At 44.6% G+C, this 26374-nt stretch overlaps 1 long non-coding RNA gene across 1 annotated transcript in view; it reads left to right on the top strand.

Annotated features, from left to right (window-relative positions):
- Positions 1 to 25500, top strand: part of LOC120093714 (uncharacterized) — a 112885-nt gene extending 87385 nt beyond the window's left edge. Inside the window, exons 6-7 of the long non-coding RNA XR_015624960.1 lie at positions 24035 to 24275; positions 25257 to 25500. This is a non-coding gene — a long non-coding RNA (uncharacterized LOC120093714). The remainder of the gene's footprint in view (positions 1 to 24034; positions 24276 to 25256) is intronic.
- Positions 25501 to 26374: the final 874 nt, after the last annotated feature.

The following is a 26374-nucleotide window of genomic DNA, read 5'->3' as shown; positions in this document are numbered from 1 at the left end:
ATGGGATAAACTTATACCCAAATAGGTCAAAGCAGAAATTGTCTTGAAGATCTACGGACTCCGCAGAATCAGGATGCCCTGAAGATGCTTCTGTCTGACTCCCGTCTCAAGACTCGAAGTTACCTGAGAGAAGCAAAGAAAAATACCCCGTCCTGACCTCTTCAGTTTGCCTTTGGAAGCTGGGAACTTAGAATTGGCTGCTCTGCTGCTAAGCGCACAGGATTGTTCAAAGAGCGGGAGTGGGGTGGGTGGTGGTGGGGGATTCGGAAAAATGAAGTAAAGAAGGGAAACCAAGGGAGAAGTCCCTGACCTGATGGAACTCAGTAGGGCTTCCAGCACCAGACATCCCAGGAGCAACCTGGTCCTGGAAACCCCGTAGGCGGCTGAGGGAGGTTACGAACAAGCCCTGGGCTTCTCTGTTGAGTATGGCGCTGTGTTCTGAACGTTTTATTTAGTGATGTAGATAGGGAAGTCATTTAGTTCTTTGCAGATCATTAGGTGGGCCATTAAGTCATTGATAACTTAATTTCCATGTCAACTCCCAACGTTATACACATACATATTCCCACAGGCACGCAAATTACAGAAGAGATTTAATTTTTCACAGGTGCGTTAGCCCAAATCTCCCAAGTGGTTACAACACTAAGAATATACAGGATCTCGGCTTTAGAGCACATTGTGAAGGTAAAAAAAATTGGTTTTTAATTCATTCTGTGGGTCTCCTAGGTCGAGCAAGCAAAGGGAACAACTTAACATACCACCACCACGTTAATGACTGAACGCTGAACTAATTTAATAAAATCTAATATTAAAATATATATATCGCATGTAAATTTCACATTTATGATTGCAATAAAGTTATAATAAAAATCCCAGTGTATGCTAGCAATATTATTAAGTTTCATTTCCATCTCCAACTGCCTGTGTTTAAAGATGTGTAATATTACCTTGAGCGCTTGGTTTTTACGTGGCAACCGCATTTGCCCTAACTTGTCCCTGGAGAAAGACTGAATCATTTCATTTCATTTTGAGGGAAACGGTTTTCTGCATCAGAATGGAATAAAAATGATTAAATGCAAAGTGGATCATTTAATCCCGTTGCTTGGGTCAAAGGGCATAATTATCTCCTGCTGAGCCGTATACGCGTGATCATGCACCAGAACATGACATGAGAGTAACTTTGCGGCGCCGAGATGGAAAGAAACTCGCCAAGGCCTGAGCCTGGGACAGGAGAAGGCTCCAGGAAGCAGGTAGGAGGCCACACATGGCGATGGGATAAACCCCCGAAAAGGCAGGGCTCTTCGGAACAGCTGTGACTAATTTATCTAGGTCTTTGTGAGAGATCGTGTGATGCTGTGTAAGCCGGCTGGATACATGTATTTTTCCCTGAGCACGAGAGTCACAGGCCTTCCGTGATGTTAAGTAGTCAAGTAATAAAGTTCCCCCACAACAGTTGGCTGTATTTCGATGTGGCCTGTGTGTGATGGATATGAGATGGATACAATATGGAGAGAGAGGGGGAGAGAGAGAGAGAGAGAGAGAGAGAGAGAGAGAGAGAGAGAGAGAGAGAGAGAGAGAATATGAATTGGGGAACCTTGTTAGAAAACCAGGCTTTTCTTTTAGAAGCTGTGTGGCCTCCATTGACTCTCTCTCTCTCTCTCTCTCTCTCTCTCTCTCTCTCTCTCTCTCTCTCTCTGTGTGTGTGTGTGTGTGTGTGTGTGTGTGTGTGTGTGCGTGCATGCTTCAGCGAGTTTTGGCTACACTGTTTTGGCTCCCGCAGATAACACATGCACGTGCATCCATCCAGGAACTATCTTTGGATCTGTACATGCAATTGGACACTCCTAAACCTTTCCCTGCTACCCCAGGCCCAATCAGGGGAGTGGCCAGTGACCATCCACCCGAATTCTCAAATGGCTGGTTGTCTTTCTCTCCTGCAGCTCTCCTCTTCCGACTCCCCCACAGCATCCTGGTGATGATGCTCTCTGTGTCCTACTGAGTCCTACCCAGGCAACTCCAAGTATCCTGCCCATGCCCAGCCATTGGCTGTTGGCATCTTTATTTATTGATCAAAAACCAATCGGGGACCACGACCATTAGCATTTGGACAAGCAGATTCCCAATGGAATCAAAGCATTAGAACCAATCTCCAACATGGCTGTCTGTCTGTCTCATTGCCTAATCTATGAAATGGAAATAAAGACTTAGGTAGTAGAACAGTACAGAAAGAAGTGGCATATAAAGAAGCAGCCTATACTCCCTGCTTGGGGAACAGCAGCACCACCACCACTGTGCCCCATACTGACTTGCTGTCAGCATCGGGGGCAGCAAAACCAACATGAGGCAGCATTCGTTCCACTCTAAGTATTCTTGAAATAGCAGGTGGACATCGGAGAAGGCTCCGAGGCCCAGCATGTCACAAGATCAGTACCATTTTTGCTCTCCAGAGCATAAGGTCAGTGGCCACCCTTGACCAGAGTTCTACCACCTGTCATTCCTAGGGTGATTTGAGCAGCCATATTCTCTGGCATCTAGGAGCCCCATGCCCTTTGGGAGTCCATGTCTGTGTCTCTTCTGAGGGATTGTTATGTCAACAGCAAATCTCTGAGAGGAGTCTATGTGGCTGAGAGGATGGCCCCTAACTTGTGTGTTGAATTTGGAAACCCCAGACTTTACCTCAGATGGTACCTCAGACTGTGTGGCCTTATTGGAAACTGAAGAGTCTTTATAGACAATACTGTACTCTGGTCATAGTCTGGGGATACAGCCCGTAGGTGGAACTCTTAGTATCCACGAAAACCTAGGACAAATTCCCAATATGAAAACACAATAACAACATAGGGGGAAACCCAGGGTCATTCATTCAGATGAGGTCCTAATCCCATATGAAGGACACCCACAGGAAAGAGAAATTGAGAGGCAGGTGTTTAATACAAATGATAAGCAGAGTTATGTTGAGAAGACAGCCTTCCAGCAGGCAGAAAGATAGACTAGGGGTGGAGGGGAGCCTTTTCCTTGGCCCGCATGGCCTAGCTAACACTGTTGCTGGGACTCTTTGCCCTTATGTAGGAAGGAGTAAGCGGTTATAGAAACTGCCTGCTTGGTTACAATAATAACCAAGGACCAATAATAGCCTAGGAGCAGAGATTTGCCCGGTGCCCTTTCTCGGTTAAACTTTCTTCCCAGGGAAAAAAAGGCCTTTCTTTCCCAGATACTGAAATTGTGATGCTTTCTGTTCTCTGTCCTCCATATGTCCAGCTTGTCCTGGTATGCCATTGGAGCCTTTAAAATCCAAACTGTGAACAATGACACGAATGCCCCTTAGCGCTAACAACGTCTATCAGAGTCAGGAGTCCATTCCCTGAAAGCCCTTCAGGATTGCCCTTCTAACTGCCTAGGGATTATAAATTATTAACACATTTGTCTGGAGAGTATAATGGCACAGTGTTATGCAGAATCTTCGTCTGCGGAATTTGCCAGTCACTCGGAGGCCTGATAATTCCCTCTCTGTTCCCCAATGTAAATATACGCACGTTCCATAAATCAAACTAGTTTTAAAGCAATATTTTTCCTCATAGAAAAAGCAATGTGCTTTTCTGAGTAACTCTATCTGGCCACCGCCCATCCACCTCTACTCCATATGCATATACACACAGGCGTGAAGAATCTAGAATCAGAAATCTGGAATTTGTGTTCTATAAAATGTTGCTTCTATGCTTTTAACCACTTCCAGGTCACAGCCAAGTACAATTACCTGCAGCTAGAAATGCAAGTTTTTGTCTGTATAAAAATTTCTTCTGAAAACAAGGCATGTTAACATCTCTCTACGCTATCACAAATGCATCAACAAGTTGTTTTTAATTAATGTCAGGGAGTCAGTAAAGAGATGCACTGGAAACTTCTGGAAAGAAGAACGCGCTTTAGGAACAGTCTTGATTTTCCCTTTCACAACATATCTGCCACAGACTGCTAACATGTCAGATAACCCTTTCTTCAGCAACTATTAAAAAAAAAGGTTTTAAATTAGAAACATTCTTTTCCTCCTATCTGACAATCCCATTAAAACACCTAAAGTAAATGTGGAGTTACTGTTTGTGTGTACGTGTATGTATGTATGTGTGTGCAAGTGCGAGTATGTGTGAAGGTGTGTATGTGTGTGTGTATGCAGGTGTGTGTGTATGTGTGTGTGTATGTGTGTGTGCATGTGTGTATGTGTGTGCAAGTGCGAGTACGTGTGTATGTGTGTATGCAAGTGTGTGTGTGTATGTGTGAAGGTGTGTGTGTGTGCAGGGATGTGTGTGCAGGTGTGTCTGTGTGTGTGTGAAGGTGTGTGTGTGTGCAGGGATGTGTGTGTGTGTGCAGGGATGTGTGTGTGTGTGTGTGCGCGAGCGTGTGCTTGTTTTTGGAGGGCAGACTCTCACTCTGACTAGGTAGCCATAGTCAGAAGCTAAGGCTCTTCTTGCCACAGTCTTCTAACACAGGGCCTCAAGTGTGCACACTACCTGACTACACTAGATTTTTAGTACACTCCAACATGAAGAAAAAGGGAAGAGAAAGAGAAAAAATGAAGAAAGAAAGAAAGAAAGAAAGAAAGAAAGAAAGAAAGAAAGAAAGAGTGGGGGAAGGAAGGTGAGAGGGAGGGAGGAGGGAGGAGCCAAGAGGAAAAAATATAAAGGAATAAGAAAAAAAAACCTGACACGTATTATGTAGGAACTTTCTCATTTCTCAAATGAACATATATTTATTTGGGTATAAATAATCTCTTATAACTTGCTAATTACTGTTACTAGTTAAAACTAGTTTTATTAGGTGTAATTTTCTCTTTTTCCTATATAGCATACTATAAAAATATCACAGTGCGGCAGGAATGCGGGCTTTGGAATAAAACCAATCCACTGCACAGCCCTGACTCTCCGTAAGCTGTGTGGCCTGCAACAAGTTCCTCGGCCCCTTCCGACCTCTGCTGCTCTACCTCAGGGATGTGCACCTCGCATGGAGCTCGGAGTCTGCGTGGGCCACCCTGTGGGCCACCCAAACGAATGACAACACCCTGATGATTTCTTGAATGCGACCACGCCATTAACCTCCACCCCACGTGTCACTCCATAGATCATCCCGCTACGCACTCCCCAGCAAGAGCTAGAGTTGCCGCCTCAGTTATGTTCCCTGCGACTCCTCGGCCACCGCGATAGGGAGGGTGTTCCAAAGACAACCATGCGGCACCTTGGCATCCATCAGGTGGCATTTGCTCACCAGTGGGAACAGGGTCAGTGCTACCCATGCATGGAAAAGCTGATCAGAAGAATGGGGGCACTAAAGAATTCAGGCTTCATCCAGCACACCGGTTAGTCATGTGATCAATGTGTTTGTCCTTAAAGGCAAATGCCTCCCAGGAACGCAGGACCTACTCCTCACACATGCGGAAATATTCTGAATTTTCCTTCTTATTCTGAAGAGAAATTTAACAGATTACATAGATAGATAAATAAATAGATAGATAAATAAATAAATAAATAAATAAATAAATAAATAAATAAGGACATTTGGCATGCTAGGTTTGAGTCTGGGGAGACCACGGATGAACCAGAGACCATAAGACAGTGGTTCTCAACTTTCCTAATGCCGGGCCCCTTTAACACAGCTCCTCATGTTGACCCCCAACCAGAAAGTTATTTTCATTGCTACTTCCTAACTGTAATCTTGATCCTATTATTACTCATGATGTCAATAGCTGTGGTTTTTGATGGTCCTAGGGGACCCTTGTGAAATGGTCATTTAACCCCTGTGAAAAGGTCATTAGATTCCCAAAGAGGTCACAACCTGCAGGGTGAGAAACACTGCCACAGGAGGACACCAGCAGCCACAGAAGCCTATGCCCAAGGAAGGAGAGGAAGAGAAGCGAGCCTCCCGTAACCTGGGCACCAGCCACGGGCGGATGGATCAGACCCATTCTAGAGGAAAGTCCCAGGTTCCGCCACAAAGGCAATAATGGTTTCTTTATCCAAATGCGTTTGCAAAGCTGCACCACTTCTTCCCACAGCAGCTGCCCTAGTGTGCCTTTCCCCACAAGTACACCAGCGAGGTAAAACAAGACTGTTGGAGAGAAGTTTCTAAATCAAACCATCTAGGTCCTGTACCTTTTTTTATTTCCTTTTCTTGCCTTTAGATGCAAGATCCTTCACTCTAAGACTGTTATGCCAACATTATTCCAATGCGTACAGTTCGCATCTAATAAACTATCCATTCGTGGTGTGGGACTAAATTTATGCAATATTTGAAGTGGCTACTACTCACAGGGTTTATGGGATATCCAAGAATGTGAAAGGAATCAGTGGAGAAACCCCTTCCAGTCCTGAGGAATTTGCACTCTGAATGACCTTTCCTACAGTGGGAAAAAGATGAGCTCATTAAAGAACTTAGTTTGGAGAGAGTAGAGGGTATTGTAAAGTGTTACAAATCAAGCCTTCAAAAAGAGACACAAAGCTCTCTTGGCACCAAAGAGAATAAAATGCTAGGGGCTAGGAATGGCCCAGTGGTTAAGTGTGTGCTGCTCTTGCAGAGGACCCAAGTACCGTTTCCCAGAACACACATCAACATGCGTGGCTCACAGCCCCTGTAATGCCAGCCTTGAGGGGTGAGGGCTGGGGGTGGGGGCCGAAGCCTCAGCTAGCCTTCTTGAATGCCTGCACTCAAAAAGGAAAGATCTAGAGAAAAAAAAAGAAAAGAAAATTCCAACTTGTCACCAAAACCATTTTTAATTGTGCTGGGCGATTAAAATCAGTAGGATTTTAAATTTCAGTAGGATCCAATGTGGAGTTGTCCTCAAGTTTGTACTTCTTAATCTACATTTAGAAGTTCACCCTGGCACGGGTACTTTTCCCAGAGTTTCAGCATGGGAGGAAAGATGCCTCCTCCACCACAGAATATCAACAGTCATGGCATCCCCAAACATACTTCGTAAGGTCGCCTCTCTAAGCTCAAAGATTCCTGTTCTCGGTGCTGACCTGAAACCGGTCTTCCATTTGTAGTCCAAATATTTCATAAGGCTTAGTGAAGCCATTTAAATTTCATTTCCATAGGAATTAATGATAGAAACATATTAAATAAAGTTAGGTGAGGATGTGCCCTTGTTTACAAAGATCTGCACAGGCAGACAAGAAAAGAGGAGCTGACGGGGAGCTTTCTCTTACTGCACTGGTTCCTGTAAACTCTGAATACTAAGACAATGGAAGGGGGATAGAAGGAAACCTAGAAAGACATAATGTTAACACAATGAAATATAACATGAACAGATACATATACACTTGTAAAACATTCTTAGTAAAAGCAAACATTAGCATGGAGTTTAAAAGAAACATAATTCCAAGCGCTGAGCTTTGATTTACATAGAAGTCCAGAATCAAAATTCTCCAAGACAGCTCTAAGGATGCTTGCACAATTCAAGATGTTTTACAGAATAAACTGCAAAGGGGGGGGGGGGGATCAGAACAAAGCAATGTCTTTTGCTCATAATGCAGAATAAAGAGGTTGTTTTCTATTCTGAGTATGTTTAGAGGCTGTGCAGGTTTAATTTATAAATAATTCTGAAACATTAAAAGAGACATGAGGGGAGTTTGTTCTGTAAGCTAAATAGGAATTTGATCTCAACGTCATTAAAAATAAACTTTCACCTGTTACTAATTTTCTTCTTAGTTCCAAAGCCATTGTTTGTATAAAAGCACCCTGATGCTGTTTATATCGTCCAAATAAGAGAACAAATTGCAAAGGCCCATGCAGGCTAAAAAGCAAATTAAAAAAAAAAAAACAACTTTGCAACAATATGCTACAAATTTGAGCAGGGCTGCATTCGATTCCAAATCCTCCTCCGGGAGCCTTAGATACAACCGCAGGAACCCAGTGGCAAGCCACACTGTGCCTTCTTTACGTGGGCCATTTTTAATTGTGGACTTGTAATAAACTGAAAATTGAACCTCGAATTACAAAAAGTCTTCCACAACGTCTGCCAGCAAAGGAACAACAACAAAAAAAATTTTTTTTGTATGGTGCCCTTGGCTTAGTTTTATTGTTAGGAAGGGTGTGTCAGATTGTGTATGTGTAATCGTGTGTCTGTTTATAGTTTGCATTTGTATCATGTTGGCTTTGGCATCCATTTTCCATAGCAGCCTCCACCCTCGCCCGAGGACAAGCAGAAATGGCCCTCAGGGGGTTCCGAACCCTAGATGAAACTAGTCAGGTCTTCGCCATTGACAAGAACAAGGCGTGATTGGCATCCACGGGGATGACGTGGCCCAGAGCTTCAATATCAAGTTTTTATAATTTGGAGCCAAATTTCTACACTGAGGTTTCCACACTGGTAAAGTAAATCACTCTCAGAGGATGCTACAGCCAATCAACAGGGAGAGAGAGACAAGAAGAAAGACCACTACAAAAGTTTAATTCAAGCCTTGACCAAAGCAGAGTTCAGGTGGTCCGTCGTTCCTCACAGAACAGACCAACAGGCAACTCTAATCACTGAACCTTTCCTCCAGGGCTCACTGAAAGAAACAGGATGAGTATCTAGTGATTCTGGGGACCCTTCTTCCTTCTTTCTGTCTATTGCTTCTTTCACCCATCAACCAGGAAGCCTTTTTTGACCTTTAATCCTCAGCACCCATCATGGCATGACCTTTGCCCTTAGTCTCCAAACCACTTGTTCAATGGTTTTCCCCACTGCCCAATGGCCATGCTTCCCTTTGCTTCCCTGAAAAATCGACCATGGTACCTTCCCCTCAGCTCATACCCTTCACCTTCCTAAGGAACCAGAAGCTTCCAGGGTTCTTCAAGTTATCTTTTTGATTTCAAGATGGCATGGTCCCTGGTTGCTCACACTTCTGATAAACCCCTCCCTGCCTCTTCTTCTTTGGCTCTTGATCGTCACCACGACTCAGCCCGTGCTCGCTCCCCAGGTCAGTTTAACAGCCGCCACTCAACTTCGTTCAAATGCTCCCAATCTGCTTCTGACTCTGGTTTCTTTCCTAAGGTCATGTCTACGTCTCTAACTTCACCCCAGCAGTTACCTCCCAGTATTCCACAGTCCTCGATATGGTTTAGAGATGGTTTGGGTGTCGAAGATGTTACATTAAGGGGGTAGAAACGTAATCGACTGATTAAAATTAGGTAGTCGCCAAGGTACAGAACCAAGACAGAGTACTGATGTGTCACTAGGAGAGAGGAGAGAAGGAGAGAGGGAGGGAGGGAGGGAGGGAGGGAGGGAGGGAGGGAGGGAGGGAGGGAGGAAGGGAATGTGGGGGAGAGACAGGGAGGGAGAGGGGGAGACTTTGCATGGTGCCTTGAGCAGGAGACTTGCTTTCTGTTTGATTCTTGTAACATTCACTTGTAAACTGCACAGGTGCACTCCCTGATGCCACATGGTCATTGATACTCAGACAAATGTACGAGAACGTCCATGTTCTCCCCTAACATTTTCCCATGTTCCCATTTAAGCTGGCTAATGTCTACAGGACATCAATCTTCAGTCTTCCGTGTACCCAGGTTGCTGATTAACCCCAATGTCAATCCATTTCTCCAAAATTTCCCAGTGAAGCAGGATAGCCTAAGCTGTCACAGGCAGTCAGATCTTGAAGCATTTTCTTAGTATCTGGGGAAAAATGGAGGTCTTCTGTATAAAGGTTCTACATAAGTCCAAAGGTCTCTTATGGCATTATAGACAGTGCAAGTCAGCTTCTGGGGAAATGACAATAAAATCACTCAATATGACTTCTCCGGCATTGGTCCTAGGATTCCCCTGACTTTCCCCAGCCCCCTAATTCTGACCTTGAGTTTTCTGTTTTCAATCTTATCCCTCTTGCCACAAGTAACTCGGCACTAGACCGAGACCAAGAATTGTGCTTAGAGCCTTGACCTGTTTCTCTCATAACTGCCTGTCTGGACTGTTTTTATCAACAGATAAGTGGATTTCATGACCCCTGTGAGCTAAAGTTGCAGGGAGGACAGTCCTGAAGCCATCTGGTCCCCTGGCCTTGAACATCCATTATCATATTTACTCAGGCAACAATGTCAAAGGAAATCCTTTCAGAGACTGCATTACTCGGATCAGTTGGTAACACTCCCTGAAATGTCCCTAGGACACTGCCACGTGCTAGCTCCTGGCTGTAACATTATGCCTTGTGAGCCTCCCACACCCCTCCCTCGGGAATGAATGTCACTTCTTTTGAAACAAGGACCTTTACATCAACTGAGAATCAGGGTCACATCCTAGTCTGAACTTAATAATCCTACCTCTCGTTTCTCAAGGTCGCTTAGGGTCTAATTACTAAACACATAGATAGATACACCTGCTATCAGCCATGTTTTTAAGGTGCTCATTTAGAAGGGTTTGCCTCCCCCGCCCCACCCCCCACAGCGTTTACATCACATCCCAGTATGTAGCTCGGAAGCTTCTAGGAATTATGCATCAATGGTGCCCTGCCGGGAGCCTTGGTGCTGTGCTGTGTATTCTCCCGGAGCAGGAGAAACTCTTATGTCTATTTCCAGTAAACAGTCTTTGCAGCGTCCAATGCAATTTATTCAAGGATGGTGCACACAGCAGGATCCTGCCTCAAATAACTAACCCTGTTACCAGAGTGCTTCCTGAACAAACTCCTCCGCGAGGGACAAAAAATGGGGCTTCTTGTTCCTTTTAAGGAAATGAGATTTTTTTTATTATTGAAAGAAAGAAGGAAAAGAAAAACCTGTGAGTTTTCAAACTGAAACTCACAAGTCAGCATTCTGAGGAATGCCGTACCGTGCTGTAGACAGTACACGAGGCTGTAGCCGAAATAGGGGCTGAATCAAATAATTGGATATTCTCCTTTTATCCTCGAGTTTTCTCCTTCCACATTTCCCTGTGTTTGTAAACTAAATTTGGAAATAGCTTCTTCTGGGACTTTCTCAGCCCCTGTCTGACACAAAGGATTTTTCAAAAGCTGATAGTAACTCCTGGTTATCGGACCATATTTAGTAAGGGGAACTATGATAACTGAAAAACATGATACTCAATGGCCCTTGACTAGACCAGAAAAATAGCAGTGCATCTCCCTTGGCATAAAGCTCGGCACAAATGGAATAAAAACAGTGTATTGTCTTGGGTAGAAAGGCCTAAACCAGTGGTTCTCAAGCTTCCAAACACTGCAACCTTTTAATACAGTTCCTCAGGCTGTGGTGACTCCTCCAACCATAAGATTCTTCTCATTGCTACTTCATAACTAATTTTGCTACTGTTAGGAATTATAATCAAATATCTGTGTTTTCTGATGGCTTTAGGTGACCCCTGTGAAAGGGTTGTTCGACCCCCTGAGAGGGTTGCAACTCACAGCTTGAGAAACAGTTACCTAGACAGTAGCAGGACAGGCAGAGAAGAATCTCAACCTCCAGTTTAGTTCCTGCTATGGAAAATGTGTTCAACTATCTCCAGGGTAGGTTCTGAAATTGCCTTAGCAGTGTCCACAAATAGTGGGTCTCTTGGTCTCATGCAAATAACTTATTAATCCAATACCCACTTTGCATTGGAAGGGGCAGAGACTTACGTTCCCTGGAGGCTTCTGATGCTCTTTCACTCTGCAACTGTTTCTTTGGCTTCCTTTGCTTTAGCTGTTTGGCTGTTTTGTGACAAGATCTTGCTCTATAGCATAGGCTGGTCTGAATTTCATTATGTAGACTGACCTTGCCTTGAACTCATAATCCTCACCTCTCCAGTGCTGGATTTGCAGCTTTTGTGTACCATGAGACAATCATGTTGCTGGTCAGTGAAAGCTGAGAGTGTTCAAGAAGCCCCTGTCTCTGCCCTTCGGGTCATGCACCTGACCCCTATGCTATCCTCCTTCACTGGCTGCCAAAGCTGAATGGATCCCCTGCTGGCTTTCGGGATATTAATATTGTTCCTGGTTACCTTCAGAACTTCATTTATTGAAAAGATCATACAATCAAGATGCATGCCATAAAGAAATCAAACTGGTATTGACCTTGATAGAAGCTTCATCCTGCTAAATAGCTTTCACAGACCCTATACACACAAGTGGAGAAAACAAATTATTTGTCAGTCCTACTCATCTATAACCACAAAAACTACAGTTAACAATAGACCTAGAAGGGCTGGAGAAATGGTTTAGCAGGTTAAGAGCACTGACCACTCTTCCAGAGGTCCTGAGTTCAATTCCCAGCAACCACATGGTGGGTTCACAACCATCTGTAATGGGATCTGATGCTCTCTTCTGGTGTGTCTGAGGACAGCAACAGTATACTCACATACATAAAATAAATAAACGAATCTTTAAAAAAACAGACCTAGCAAGATATGCCCACTAGCACGGTGGTGGCATGAGCGTTAAGGGAGTAACCAGTCACTTCCTAATCAGCTTTATTAAGTCTTGCTCCACAATCTGGCCTCATTCTTGGCCTCATTACCGGGGCCAAGAATCTGTGGACAGATAGCTCATAGGCCCAGCAGCTCTCAACCTTCCTAATGTTGTGGCCCTTTAATGCAGTTCCTCATGTTGTGGTGATCTCAACTGTAAAATTATTCTGTTGCTACTTTGTAACCGTAATTTGCTATTGTAATGAGTTTTAATGTAAATACCTGATGTGCAGGATATCTGAGAGGGGGTACCAGAGTTGCTGCGATCCACAAGTTGAAAACCACGTCTCTAGAGGATAACCAAGTGAGCGATACTATTCCGCTAAAGGGACATGATATTAAGCCATCTCCTAGTGACTCATTACTATACCCAGAGATTAGTGTTTCTCTCAATCCCCATCAAAGAAGCTTCTTTTGCAGTAGATGGTGGTTAATGCAGACCCACAGCTTGTCAACATATAGAGAATAAGATATTGTAGAGTGTTCATCCCTAAACGGGACATCTATATTATACCCCTCCTCCTAGGGCTCAGAGATCATCCTGGAATGGGGGTGGGAGGAAGCAGGTTTTTTAAGAGCAATAAATAATTACACCAAAGGAACCCATTGGACCTAACAGTAGCAAGAAGGAATAATCGAAATGCATTGTATGAAATCCTCAAAAAAATCTTTTAACTTTTTTTTTTTTACAAAGAAAAAGAAAGAACCATTGGAGAATGCCGGAGCAGCTGAATTAAACTCCAGACCATGTATGATGGTTTTTGCTGACAAGACAGCCTAGAAATCAACATGGGCTAACCTGTTATGAAAGAAAAAAAAAGAAAACAATAGTAAAGCCATCCCTTATTTGCAATTGGCATTTTTAAATGAACTAATTTCTAAAGTGAAGTGATAATACATTAATTAATCGGCTTTCTGTCATGGTGACAGCACACCCATGAAGAACTTCTAAGAGGGAGAGGATTATTTTCGCTTGTCATTAAGGTATCAGTCCACAACTTGGGGCCTATAGGCGAGCAGTACAGATAGGAGAAAGCTGTTTAGGTTGTGGTGGCTGGGGGTGGGGGAGTGGCAATGAGCAGAGAGAGGGACAGGGGAAAGGAGGGAGGGGAGGGGGGAGGGGGAAGGGGAGGAGAGGGGAGGCGGGAGAGAGGCAAGGGTCCTACTATCCAAGGGCGTGTTCTCTGTCTCCCACTAAACTCCACTTCCGAAGGGTTCCATTATCTCAGAATAACACCAGAGTCCTGCAACCAAACCTTCAGGACATGGCATTTGAAGGATATCTCCGACTCAAACAGGGATACAGTTAAAAGCTTTTGTGAACTAGATCATTCGTCCGTGTCCATTGTACCCTATCACTTGATCCTGGGCTGTTAAAATGACAGGGAATCCGTTGTTTCTTTCTTCAACGCCATTGGCAACCACTTGAAAGTTCAATGCTCACAATGACAAACGGTAGGTGTTTTTTTTTTGTTGTTGTTGTTTTTGTAAACAAAAAATCGACAGTGTATGGAATGGATAAAAATCAATTCCAATCTCTATCCTAAGAGAGTCAGCTTGGCTGGAAGGAAACAGAGGCGTGTTTTAGTGATACTTGACCAGAAATACGAGTCTCCACTGTACAACCCCAAGATCTGGCCAAGACCCTAGTTAGTATTCACCAGAGCTCTACTTTTCCACTCTTAACATGAGGACGAAGTATTAAGTTAGAAAGAGGGTGACCGTGGATAAAAGAAACTCGATATAGACCGCGAATATCGCCCTGCCTGGAACATGTGGGTTTCCTCTCAAGTCTAGGACAAGGACCAGCGTAAATCCATAAGCACTACAATACCAGGGCACCACGACATCACAATCCTTCTGCATCACGTGACCTGGAGAGGGACTCGGTGAGGGGGACCAGAGAGAATTCTGGGAAATGATGCCTGAGACAGCACAGGTTTGGGAGGGAGGAGCTGAGAAAGATATCACAGCGCAGAGAACTCCAAGCTTGTGTCTGTAGAGGCAGGAAGGCGGAGCCCCATCTGCCGCAGAGGGTGGCGGCAACGACAGCAGATCTGTGCTAAAACGGCCACGTGTTGTGTCTTTTTGAAGAAAGAATCAGGAGACTCGACCCCAAACTGTCATTTTCTGGAGGAACCAAGAGCCATGGGGAGCTTCTCTGGAGCTGCCTTAGTATTTCACTCCTGAGAGCAGAGCCATCGCTTTACCTCTGCCTCCCCTGCCTGGGCACATTTCTTTTCATTGTGTCCCTTTCCTGGCATCAAACCAAATGTCATATGACTTGAAAGACCTCTCAAGCTGCCAGTCCTCCTCTCAGAGGGACACTTCACTTCTGGCGAGTATTCTGGCTTCGAGAGAAAACCGGAAGTATAACAACTGTCTTTACTGACTACCCGTCCATGATCCTAGCTGAAGAAAGGAGGTTTTTTGTCCCTTTCCCTCCTAATGCCGGGACTCAGTTGCTCCTTCTCTACTGACCACTTTCTCTTCAGACCACGTTTCCAAAGCAAAGCTAAGTTGGGTTTGCACTACAAATCCAGGTGTGCTAAATGTTCACATCTGTAGTTAGAAGGGTTCAGGAGGCTCTTAGGAAGGTGGGTGCATAGTAAGGGGGGGTCTTTTAATCACAAGACATATAAGAAGAGGTAGGAGATCCAAGACAAACAAAATCAGTCACTTCTCTAGCTGCACAGGGAGAGACTCCTTCCCAGTCAAAACAGGCCATTACCTGAAGGTAAAAGGCACAAGAGTAGCCAGGTGTCTGTCAAACAGCTCTGCACACACTGCTCCCTATTCTAGACCCTCAGCTCCAGTCCTAGAAATTATAAGGTAAATCTAGACAAAGCATTAAAATTGTTGCAATTGCAAAAAAAAATTGCCAAGCACTTTATGGAAATTACTTTAAGGGGGAATAAAAAGGCTTCGGTTTGTCATGCTTAACAATGGAAGGTTATTGTTATCTTTTTAATAAGAGGGGAAAACCACTTTGTGCCCATATGTGTATACATTTGCATTCTTATGGAAGAAATGAACTTAAACGATAGAAAGATGTTTATTAAAATTCATTGCAATTCTCATGCCATTCTTTAAAAGAAAAAAATAATAACCAACTACCTTGCTCTACGGTGTCCTCTGCCTGAGATAGATAAATGCATTTGGACCTCAGAGAGGTCAAAGGCAATGCTTCAGAGCGTCCTCGGGGACTGGGCTGTATTTAGTCACTTATGTGTAAAAATCGATTTACTCGTTTAAGTACGTTTGCGTTTTTATGTTGCGTGCACCCCTGAATTGCAAATATATTAAATAAGACCAAGAGGAAAACAGGCACCTAAGTACACATGAAAGGCGTGAATGATTGATGGTCCAACCTGAGCTGCTTTGAAACTCGGTGTCTTCCTGCACCGGGGTCAGGGCCTCATCTTCCAGATACAGCCAGCAAATAGGACAGAGGGTCCTTCCTAGAGATGGAGATGTTCATTTGTTTGAAATAACAGGATAACCCGATTTTAGTCACGATAAAACCACTCTCATGGTGTGATGCTATTTCGTCTAGTTGTTTCTTTTTTGTTTTGCTTTGTAACAAACCCATACTATTTTTCAGTCTGATTTTAAAGTAGGACCACCAAAGTATTTTTACAGGAGTATAAATAACACCATACATATACTTCAACGTTTATATGTGTCTGTTCAAGGGGCTTTAAGTGGGATGCTCTATAAAAATAAACTACATTACTTATGTTAATATACGTCTTATTTATTTACTCAGTTACTTATTGTTTATTTTATTGCTTTTGCAATTATTTTCCCTAGCCTACAAAAGCATGTATGTAGTTAAAAAAAAAAACAAAACTATTCCACCTCTTCTCCCTAGGTGTTGAATCCATGCAAGAACACGCCATGTTTCTGTCTACATCAGAATGAAACCATTTAATACTAAACTGTGGATCTTCAGGGGAAAAATACCACTAGAAAGTCAAGTGATTAAATAAAAAGAGAATATATATATATATATATATATATATATATATATATATATATATATATATATCACCTAAAACAGGGAAACAAACATTCGGAGGAGTTAAAACAAAACAAACAAACAAGCAAGCAAACAAACAAAGGAAGACGATTGCCTTTTAAAAAGGACTCCACGCTCTGGCGTTTGACGGCTTCACCCAGATGGAGAAACAGACTTTCAACCCCAGCCTGACTTTTCCTGGGGTTTCCCTAGGCCACCCTTTATATCCTAGCTGTATTAAATCTCCCTAATGTGGCAGTTGTCTAGAGACTGAGCAGAAAGGGAGCGGACCCAGAGTGTTGGAGGTAAGAACGGCCGCTGGCACCGGCGTTCTGAGGACTTACCATTGTCAGGGTGGCAGCATGGCCCCCAGAGTAATAAAGCGGCTAGCCACCTGGAAGCAATTATGTGCGTGGCCGAGATATCCATCATGTTTTGCTCAGTGTCTCTCTTGCAAAGACCTTTGTTTTTACCCTCTCGGTAGCTAAATTTGGGGCTGAAAGACTTATTTCACAAACGATGTTTTCCACCGAGACCCTTCCACTTACCGCCGCTCCCACGTGAGAGCCTATCATTTGTTTACACAGCCCCGCGACAAGCCTCAGAGCCCCTGTAATAATAAGTTGGTTACTAGGCCTGCACAAGCAGCTCCATCAATCATGCGCCTGCCAGGACAGAAACAAACGCCTTTTGCCCACCGCCACCGCCATCCACTTAAGAGCACCCAGGCTGTGTCCCTTGAACGGAACTGTTTAAACGCCACTTGCCATTTAGGACCTAATTTAATAATTCTCTGAATCAGATTATTGCTTGTAAGCCATGATTGTTAAGTTCCTTCTGACATTTATGTTCACGCAGTTCCCATGATTCACTGGGCCACCATACTGCAGGGCATCAACTGAGTTGGTCCCTCTATGGCAAGGTTTTCCCCCTCGGGTCATGGGGTACAGAACTACAGAAGGCAATTGGGTATTCCAAGAATGTTCTACAGAAGTGGTACTCAGCCTTCCTGGTGATGTGACACTTTAGCACGGGTCCTCGTGTTGTGGTGAACCCCTACAGCCACAAAATTATTTTCATTGCTACTTCATAACTGATTTTCTACGTTATGAAGTGTAATACATCCGTGTTTTGCAATGGTCGTAGGCAACCCCTGTGGAAGGGACACCTGGAACCAAAGACTGAGGATCACTGTTCTAGAGTGTTTGCAAACTTATCTCTCCAACATGTCCTTAAATACCTGCCAAATGAACTGAACAGCATTCTGGGAGTGGTGAAGATCCTATGGCTTTCAGGCGACAACGTGCTGAGCCAGACCCCGGGAGACACTCCTGATAGGGGATTTAAACGTGGTCAGTTGGCTTCTTTAATATGTTGCTCGCCGATGCTCACTTTTCAATTCCGCCCCAAACAAGGGAAGCCTAGGCTGTTTAACAAAGGCGTTGGCAGAGTTGGTTTGACACTATGTTTTTGTTTTTGTTTTCCCAGTCTGGTCTTAGTGTCTAAAATGTTTCTCTGAAAGCTGTCAGCTCCTAGTCTGAGACATACTATAGATTTTTTCTTCTTCTTCTTAAAGCCTGTCTAGGACCGTGCATGTGAACTTTAGAGTAAGTTATCGTTTATTATATTTTGAGTCAGTTATGTGCAGGAGCTAGCATGTACCTATAATTCCAGCACTGGTAAATGAGGCAGGATGGCTGAATTTGAGGCCAATCTGGACTATCTAGAGAGAGGCCATGTGTATTTAGGATAGATTAATTGGATTCAACAAACAACTAAAAAAGCAAACAGCAAATAAACAAATAAATAGGAGGAAATGAAGTTTGGAGAGGGACTCGGGGTACACCAGAGGAATGGGAGGGTCGTTTGGTTCGATTGAGGTATGTTGTAAGCATGGATGAAATGCTGAAAGAATAAATAAATTACATTTAAAAAATCCAAACCGAAATAAAACAAACCAGAGAAGCCCCTGCGGTACTGAGACACACTTCGAGCACCCGGTGAAACAGCCCCTTCCTCCAGGCGCTGACACCTGAAAGCTGTCAAGCATAATTTTGAGAACGTGGATGGAAGCGGAGCTCGCCCCTGCTCCACCGCCGTCGGCCTGTGTGCCCTTCTTTCCAACCGTGTCTCTCCTCCGTAGCAGAACTTTCAAGAATGAGGTCTATCCGCCAGAATCCACATCCTCTTCACCTTCCAAGCAGCTTCACCTTCGCCATTTGGGAAACCGGCTTCAGTTACTTCCTGTGCAACACTATGCTCCTGTGCAGAAGACCTGCCGCTCACTCGCGTACTTCAGGGGCTAAAGAACCGCTTCTGACCAATGACGTCACTGTCAAAGACCGGCTCCTTCGCCGCGGGTCTCCAGTCTCAACGGAAGGCTTTTGGGATGGGTTGGGTTGGGTTGGGTTGGGACTGAGGAGTCCACACACCTATACTTTCTGAAATGAAAGTCCATGACATTCCATGTCACTTTGGTTTGTAACAGCATCCTAGAAGGCTGGGGTTTGAGAACGCAGCTGAGCTCTCATTCCAACAAGTCAAGGACACTGCGAAGACCCCTTCTCCCTACAAGGCTGTATTCCAGTCCTGGTGTGAACACAGTGATTCTAAGCCCCGTGTTTTCTCATTTGTTTCAGAACCGTGTTCTTTTTATTAGTGCCTGCTCAACGTACAAAGGGATGGGTTTCAGAATGGCATTTTTGGTCAAGTGCATGATGTACTTTGGCCAGACTCACCATACCTGCTCCCCCTTCTTTACCTCCCTACCCCTTCTGGCCTTCTCCTCCGTGTCAGGTGTCTCCTACCTTCCTGATGTGGTGTGTGTGTGTGTGTGTGTGTGTGTGTGTGTGCATGTGTGTGTGAGTGTGCATGTGCATGTGTGTGTATGTGTGTGCATGTGTGTGTGCGCGCGTGTGTGTGCGTGTGTGTGTGCATGTGTGTGTGAGTGTGCATGTGCATGTGTGTGTATGTGTGTGCATGTGTGTGTGCGTGTGTGTGCGCGTGTGTGTGTGCGTGTGTGTGTGCATGTGCATGTGTGTGTATGTGTGTGCATGTGTGTGTGCGCGCGCGCGTGTGTGTGTGTGTGCGTGTGTGTGTGTGTGTGTGTGTGTTTGTGTAAAACCTATGTTTCACCTTGGAGAGAAAACATGGAGTCTTCATATGTTTATCTTGTTTTACTTAAAATATGCTGTTCTGTAGTCCCATGCAACTGTAATCCCATGCAACTCCTTGTGTGCGGCATAAGCTTGTCCTCTTTGTGGTTGAGTAAAACATTATCTTCCACGTGCTGGACCCTTATGCTGACTTCCTGACTTGGCTATCATGCCACCATAAACATGGCTGTGCCACTGATGTAGACTCCCTTGGGTATGATCCCAGGGTGGTATTGCTGAACTCATCCCCACCCATTAAATAGCACTCTGCCGGTATAGATGACAGTGTCGACAGCCTTCGTTCTCGGATAGTCTGCATTCTGTCTCAGCCTTTCTCAGGGCAGACCCGCCACAGAGAGCACAGTGCAGAAAGTTGAGGAGAGCTTGGCAGCTGAGTCAATATGCCCCCACCTGGGCTAATTTGCATGGTAGTCCACAAGGTTGCTAAGCCAGGTTTCATCGACTCCGTGGTGATCCCATACACTATACTAATTACTGAATTGAAGTCTACTTGTGGACTTTCCTAGGATTGAGAAACATCTCTGTGTAAAAAAAAAAAAAAAAAAAAAAAAAATCCAACTCAACTGAGTGATCCGGTAAAACAGCCTTGATCCAGCGCTGATGGCTCAGAGATACAGTAGGACCTGTTTACTGATGTTTTCATAAGGTCGCCATGTGACCTTAAGGATAAAAATCACAAGAACACTGGCCTCACCGGCAGGGATTCCTTGAGGGTAGGACAGCTGCCAATCACAATCCAAGCCCTCACTGGCTTAGCATCTTCCAGCTGAGCACCACCAGGCTCGACCAGTTTTCAAAACTTATCCAAACCACTCCACCTATGGGGAACCAGGGCTGCAGAGACTTAACCAGGCAAAAATCATATCCAAATACAGCATTGTGTATTTTAAACTCTGTAGTATCACCCGGTTCCTACACATGTCAGTCATCTGTGGGCGTGGAGAGGCAGGGGTTGAGGGGGTGGGTGGGGGGTGAAGAACCAGATTCATGAAGCCATCACCGAGAGACAACTTGGCTTCTTCAGCATTTGGTAAACAAGTCCCCAGACAGCAACAGCGCGTCTAGCTTTTATTTAAAAGCCTTCAACACAAGGAGGGTCCATAAACTCTGTGAGGTGTCTGATTCTCAGATGGGCTTCCCTCTGGACTGCGGCCTGAATCCTTCCGGTGACCTCTTGCTCCTACCGCAGAGGTGATCGAGAACAGCACGTGGTGGCCAACACGGAAATCCAGGAACGAATCAGTGCGCGCCGGGTATTGCTGTGATCAAAGTCACTCCTAAATTCCCCGCTCCGTGCTCCGTGGTAGAATCAGAACGACAGCCAATTTATCAACTGTGAATATTGGTGTAAACAACTTCAAGGCCGGCATATTTTTCATGCCCCCACCCCCCGCCTTGAAAAACTGTCATCGGGGCTGTAGAGCGGTGAGGCAACCGTTGATCCATTTAAGAAACTGTCAGCAGGTGGACACAGAAATGAGCAATGGAGGCTTTGAAAAGGTCTTAGGCAAGGAGACTAGCTGTCTGGACATGGCTTCTCATACAGGCTCACAGGGAGCAGGGAGAACCCTGGGCCCAGCACAACTTGGAGCACTGAGTGGACCAGCAACAGGAGACAGAGAGAGAGAAAGAGAGGGACTGAGGGAGGGAGGGAGGGAGGAAAGGAGAGAGAGAGAGAGAGAGAGAGAGAGAGAGAGAGAGAGAGAGAGAGAGAGAGAGAAAGGAGAGAGAGAGAGAGAAAGGAGGGAGAGAGAGAAAGGAGAGAGAGAGAGAGAAAGTGAGGAAGGGAGGGAGGGAGAGAGAGAGAGAAAGGAGAGAGAGAGGAGAGAGAGAGGGAGGGAGGGAGGGAGGGAGAGAGAGAGAGAGAAAGGAGAGAGAGAGAAAGTGAGGAAGGGAGGGAGGGAGGGAGAGAGAGAGAGAAAGGAGAGAGAGAGAGAGAGAGAGAGAGGAGAGAGAGAGGAAGGGAGGGAGGGAGAGAGAGAGAGAGAGAGAGAGAGAGAGAGAGAGAGAGAGAGAGTCCTTTCGGGAAGAAACTTCATGCGCTCTTCAGCTGTGACATATTTGGAATGCAGTTGAATCCTCTGTTCCATTTTATCCAGCAGGTCAACGAATGGATTATAAAAGGGTCAAAACTCAACCGAGTCCTGCATCTCCACGTTTTTTTCTTTTTCTGAAAATGCTTGCAACCCATTGCTTAGCATCACGCTCTGGACCTGAATCTGCAAGTTTTCCTCTAAGCTCTCGTTGCTGTCCCTCTTAAAACCTGACAGCCCATCCAGAGGCGAGGACTTTGCACATGTCATTTAGACACTATTTTCTTAGAACAGAAACATATAGATTTGTCTTTTATGGAGAGAGACACACACAGATGTGTGTGCATGTGCAGCTGGGCACGAACAGCACCAATCATCATAGCGGGCTGAGTAGCTACACCATGTGATCAGATTAAAAACTCAGTCTCAGCAGTTAGATACCAGGGACATTGAGAGACAGAACCCCAGGACACTAATAAAACAAAGCTATCACTTTTAATCCCGTTTCTGACCAAAAAAACTTTTTAAAAAATGTGTTTGAGTAGTAGATATAAAGCAATTTCAAAACTTCTGAAGTACATGTTCGAACGGTGTTGGGCGGTTTCCCATCACAAGAAATGCTGGAAATTACTAACTTATGAAAAAAAAAAACAAAAACAAAACAGTTTTACCTTCACTCATGCTTTTAAGCACTGGTTCCCAACCTGTAGGTCATGATACACCTACGAACATCAGAAAACACAGATGTTTACATTACAATTCATAAAAGTAGGAAAAAAAAATCACAGTTACAAAGTAGCAACAAAATAGTTTTATGGCTGGGGGTCACCACAACATGAGGGACTGTACTGAAGGGTCACAGAATCAGGAAGGTTGGGAAGCTCTGCCCCAGAGACTCCAGTCTAAGGCTGCATGGCCCTGTCAGTTTGGACCTGTGGAAGGTTAGTACCTCACAGAAGAAGCTCCTAACGGAACAAAACATTCCTCTTGTGGTAAAGGACCAGGAAGAAATTGAGGAAGGAGCTGGGACCCAACTCAATAACATAAGACTTCATGTCCCAAAGGTATCACAAATTCAAACTAGAGCAATTAATCTTGCATATTGCAGGGTTAGCTTTAAGAAAAATAAGTTACAAACAAAAAGCAGGTAACTTTGAAGCCTACTTCGGTAGGATTTAGTAACGAAGTATGTTATTAACATTGAGGCTGCCCTTTCCTCACAGCGTTCTTATAGGGTGTGTGTATTTCATAGTGGCTGCAACTGAATTTGACTGAAGTTAATGTGATAAGCAAAAGAATACAAATCCATCCAGAGGCTTAAACAGGAAGTGACTGAAAGGTTAGACCTTTACATCTTGAAAGACCTTAAGCCTATTCATCAAGCTCTGTCTGAGCCAAGAGTGCCCTAAAACCGGCATTAAGCTCAACCGACTGTATGAAACCATTCATTCTTCAGGGCCAGTTTACTAGCAAAGCACAAACATTTGTTAACAGCAAACGAATTCAGGCTTTTCTCAGAAATGGCACTTTCCACTTTTTCCTATTAAAGGAACACAGTAAAGCAAAAGGCAGAACACCGACTTACTATCTCCGGCCTAAGTTTCTCTACTCCGGTCCTGCTTTCTCTGGTTCCCGCCAAACGCTGCTTGCTTTCAAAGCTGCAGTAAGTGGGTCTTCCTGAGATTTACAGAAGAGGTGACCTGGATGCTGGGAGTGAACAGATTGCTGGGAGCCCTCAGGCTGGCTGAGTTGCACACAGGCGCACTTTTCACACGTGAATCGTCATAGTTCCCGAGTTCTGGCTTTGTCACAACTCCCAAGTTCTGGTTTTATTCTTTTGGGTGTTGTTTGGGGTTTAGCTGTTTACTTTGAGCTGGGTGGTGATGGCGACTGTACCTGCAGTGAAGTACACAATAAATAGACTAATCCAGATCCCATTACTACCACTGAAAATGTTTCTGTCTCTCATCTTTGGGTGTCAGAGTACAAATCCAACTTTAACCTAGCATAGACTCTCTCCCAGACGTTACCTTGAGCAACTGGAGAACGGATTGCTACACGCACGTGGCTAAGCCTAAAAGGCATTCCACTTATTCCCGTGACCTGTGGCCTTCTAAAACAACTGGTTATACTTTTGTAATGAAAAATTCACTCTCTGAAAAGTATTCATGCTTGAAGATGTTATGTCAGGGAAAGGACGTATTATAGAATGCTGGAGCTGGCCAAGCCTGTGACATTCATTAGCCCAAGAGAGAAGGTTGTCCTCTAGTACAGCCCCCCTATGGTAATCATAACAGCACTCCCACCCAAGCTCTTTAGACTACCTGTAGTGGGTTTGTTTGTCTGTCTGTCTGTTTGTTTGTTTTGGTGCATCTGGGATAATGGCAAACATTAACTTCCTTTTCTTAATCAGCAGTGAATTCTCCACCTATTATATGGCATTTCCATAAAACATCATCGTGATGATCATGAAAACACTCCTACATGGGAAATCAGAAAACCCTAGGAAGTTTCCCCAAATCGCAAGACTCCATGTATGATGGGACACAGCCTTGAAAGAAAACCCCTGAACACCATTGCCGAACTCCTGCTACTGGCTCCTGAACTAAACATGGCATGGAAAGTGCACCCTCTCCAAAATCTGGGAGCACCAGGCATGTGGGGAAAGGGAGGTGACAGGGATCTGACTCCTGAGCGCCACACTGTACAGCAACAGATCAGTTAAGCGGAAGCTCGAGCTGACTACAAACACACTTTTAGGAACAGAAGGGTTCAAGCAGAGTCAGGGCCTGCTCAGGTTTGCCTAACCGGCTTCTCTCCCATTCATGAGGCCTGAAGGGGTCAGGTTCAAAGGAGTAGGGGTTCCACTAGTTACTAATGTAGCAACTACCATCGTGCAGCTGAAGCGCACAATAGGAGCTGAAATCTAAGCACACATGGTAGTTTAAAAGCAGGCACGAGAAGGGCAGGAACGGTAGGCATTAGGAATCTTATAAGTTTATTTTCCTTGCCCCAACCAACTGCAGTGGGCCCAATATTGAGAAGATAGATAATCCACCCTCCATCCATCCTGGCCCCCACAGACTTCTATGCAGAGCCTATGCCAGTCCTTTCAAAGCTCCCTCTCAAAGTCACTGAGTATAAATTCTTCTTGGTCTAGGCAACGCTTCTGAGAACCCTCCTGCGCTATCCCCCCATTCCTCTGAGGAACTAGTTAACATAATCCACCACAGGGGATGGGCAGAGGAGAAGGCAACAGGTTAAACCTCACTGCTTGGCTTTGAGCTCTGAGACATATCCCACCCCTTGGGACTGTTGCGTTAGCTTAACAGTTAGTGCTGAGGGTGCAATTGAGGTAGGAGGTGGGTAGCGGCTCAGAGTCGGCTGTCTTTCCGTATAATTGTGTGAGGCGGCCAGGGTACCGTTTTATAGTCTCCTCTCTCTTCAAGTGTCCTGTGTTTGATGAATCTGTGTCCTGGAAAAGAAGACCCTTCATTTTGGCTTAAACCTACTGTCCTAACCCGGAAGACCGGCCTTCCCCTCCACGTCTGGTGTTCTCTACGCTACATCGTGTCTGACTGCTAAGATCGTTGCTAACTCTCTTCTGTCTTTAATACTTTTCCTATTTTCTCTAGGGCAATCACATTCACATGGCAAAACGTCTCGGGACGCAGTGGTGTGATCTAGGAGAAGCTGCTGTGTTTCTTCTGCTGTGGACTTAGTAATCTTTTCCTGCAAAAAGACTTCATCTCCACATTCCACAGGGAGTGGGGTTTTTTCCCCACTTTCTCTTTTTTCCTTTTCTGATGTTCGATTTTAGTGATACAAACTCATATGTGTACAATTTTGTAGATTCATAAATCCCTACTGAGAACACTCCTCTGAGAGTTTTTGTTTTTTGTTTGTTTGGTTGGTTGGTTTTGTTGTTGTTGTTGTTTTTGTGTGTTTTATTTTTTGCTGTGTGTAACATCTTGGAGTTTGTGCAGCTCCTCCTTGCTGTCAGGATTGACACATTCCATAGTACCATCTCTTTCTGGATGTACAGGCAACAGGAATCCTTAGAGTCTATGCTGACAATACCTACAATGGAAATCACTGGATCCTGTTAGTGGTGCCACCATTCCTAGCAAGACCCAGCAGATAAGCAAAACCTACTGAGAGCTTGTTACAAACACTGGAATAACACCAATCCTGGTTAAGCCACTGCCAAACATATTTATTTCTCAACATAAATATTTCATATGAATGAACCAACATGTTTTTCATAGGTACAAAGGGTCATTTTAATCCTGTTTTAAAGGGCAGGGGTGGAAGTTAACGTGCAGAGACAGTGTGGCTATGAATGCAAGCTTTGCACACAGAGGCCTCCCTGACCTTTTAGCCTTCTGGAGTTTAACCATTTCCTGATGTCTTTTAACAGTCATTTTTTTGTTGGAAAAGCCCTCTCTAACTTGATAGCATCTAAACAAGCCTCTACCTTAATTGGAAAAAGTCTCCCATAAATATTTATGCTGCCCTGATTAGGCCGTTTACTGAACTCAACTGCCCATTATGGGTTAAAACAGGGAGCATTGTTCAAGGTTGCCTAAAGCCTGACATGGTTTATTGGAGGGGACCCGAACCTGTAATTTATTTAATCAAACCTCTGACCCCAGCCCTCTGGAGTAGCTGGTAATTGTGAGGAGGAACTAAGGCATGGCCACATTGAGTTGGGCCAGTATTCTGGGTTGTAAATTCTAAAAAGTCGAATTGG

This window comes from Rattus norvegicus, chromosome 7 (genome assembly GCF_021556685.1).
Source record: "Rattus norvegicus strain SHRSP/BbbUtx chromosome 7, alternate assembly SHRSP_T2T, whole genome shotgun sequence".
Taxonomy (NCBI): domain Eukaryota; kingdom Metazoa; phylum Chordata; class Mammalia; order Rodentia; family Muridae; genus Rattus; species Rattus norvegicus.
The sequence above is the reverse complement of the archived record's forward strand: the minus strand, read 5'-3'. Positions and strand labels throughout refer to the sequence as shown.